Source organism: Littorina saxatilis, linkage group LG16 (assembly GCF_037325665.1).
Source record: "Littorina saxatilis isolate snail1 linkage group LG16, US_GU_Lsax_2.0, whole genome shotgun sequence".
Classification (NCBI taxonomy): domain Eukaryota; kingdom Metazoa; phylum Mollusca; class Gastropoda; order Littorinimorpha; family Littorinidae; genus Littorina; species Littorina saxatilis.
In genome coordinates, this window is record NC_090260.1 from 47,068,413 (window position 1) to 47,070,295 (window position 1,883).

The 1,883-nt window shown below is 39.7% G+C and overlaps 1 protein-coding gene across 1 annotated transcript in view; it reads left to right on the top strand.

Moving 5' to 3' along the window:
• Window positions 1–435: 435 nt before the first annotated feature.
• The window catches only part of LOC138949723 (arylsulfatase J-like), a 60,960-nt gene continuing 59,512 nt past the window's right edge, over window positions 436–1,883 (top strand). The window contains exon 1 of the mRNA XM_070321519.1: window positions 436–585. The gene's annotated coding sequence lies outside the window, so the exon portion shown is untranslated. The remainder of the gene's footprint in view (window positions 586–1,883) is intronic.

Below are 1,883 nucleotides of genomic sequence, written 5' to 3' on the forward strand. Positions count from 1 at the left end.
TTAGTTCTAGCAGTACATATTCGGCACCCCCTGTCGAATGCACACTGGACCGTGCGTATACGCCGTCGCAATCAAGGCAAGTAACTCAGTGAGTATAAACATGAGCAAGAACCGCAACTTGAACACACTCGTAACACCGCACGGACCTTTAGTGATACACCCCTAGGCCCTGAAACAACATTGTTTTTTTTGTTTTTTACAACACACAACTGGGGTAAGATATGTGTCAAACACAGAGGCGTATTGGAAAAAAACCCAGTCGATTCCCTCGAGAATCGTCGTTCACTTTTGGCATGGCTATCCAGAGACTGCAGTAGTAACTTCAAAGGAGGATTGAATGTGGGGCTACTAGGGGTTGGGAGGGGGGGGGGGTGGAGGGTAATTGCAGCAACACTTGAGTGAGCATTTAGCACAACCAGTGGCCTGCCAAGAGAGTGAACGCTACAAGCTGTGCTGGCGATGCACGTGGTTTGCTCGTGGGACAACACGTGCAGGGGGATTTACCTCTATAAATATCCCGGCCCAGAGCGACAACATCAAACCTGTTTCTGGAGCCCAGCCTTCTACTTTGCAAGTGTTCCGTCCGTGAGTATTTTGCTTCTCTCTATCAGGCTGAGACACGTCGAAATCAGTTTTGGAATTTTAATTCAGGACTTTATTTTTTTCTCGATATTCCATTGCGTGTTTCTTTTCCGTTTAAATGCCTAAGTGCTGACCATATATTCATAATTTAACATAATCAAAAAGTGAATGCTAAAAAAGTGAGTTGGACATGCAGTTAAAATATTAATAACTTCTTACTGAATTATTCAGTGCACCCAAAGTAACATGCCCACAATTCTCATAGTCGAGTCAATATAGACTTTACCCGGACATGTAAGAAATACTTACGCTGGAAGAAAGACAAAACAAGTCGATTGTAATATTTTACCAGATACATTTAACGAAAGAGAACAGATGTGTCATGTCATTCACACATAAGATGAGATTGTCAAATTGTTCGGGAATTATTGAAAATGAGAATCAAGGATTTTCCACAGAATTTTCAGTAAACTTAACAGTTTTGAAATTAAAAAAATAATTTTGCAAAAGTGTACACAGGGTTGAATGAGTTAGTTAAAGCCCTGGGGATCTCCCGACTGTATTCAGACGCAAGGAAAACGCCAGAAGGTCAAGCTGCAGTTGGAACTGTTAGAGCAGCATAAATTTCGTGCAGCACAGGTACGTGCAAGAGCTCATGGGATCGAGTAGGGTGGAACGAACACACCTCTTTTTGGGGGGAGGGGGGGTGTTAGAAAGTACTAGAAAAAAAAGCAAATATAATGGAAAATGTAACAGATGGAAACGGACGAATGGTTAAAACGCAAGAGGATACTTTACTCGTGCAAAAAACATATTTTTAATGTGCATAAATAAAACAATTGATGAAGGAAATATGAGTTTGAAAATTGATATATTTTTCGATGGAACTAAGGTTTTAAAAATGAATGATCAGCAGAAAGAAAGTTGTGAAGGGAAAGTGACAGAAGGAGAAGTTTTGTCTGCCTTAAATATATGAATAATGGTTCTGCGCCTGGAATTGAGGCATAAGTGGAGTTTTATAAGTTCTTTTGGGGAAGCCTAAAAAGGTAATACTTGCTTCTTTTGACTCTGCTTTCAAGAATCTTTCTTTCTTTCTTTATTTGGTGTTTAACGTCGTTTTCAACCACGAAGGTTATATCGCGACGAGCTTTCAAGAATGGAACTTTCTCTAATTGATAGTGCAAACCGGTAATCACCCGGATTCAGAAAGGAAAGGATGTGTCAAGAAATTAATTACAGAATTAGATAACTATTTCACTGACTTTAGATATGAAATTGAGAAAAAGAATTGGAATTTAGCA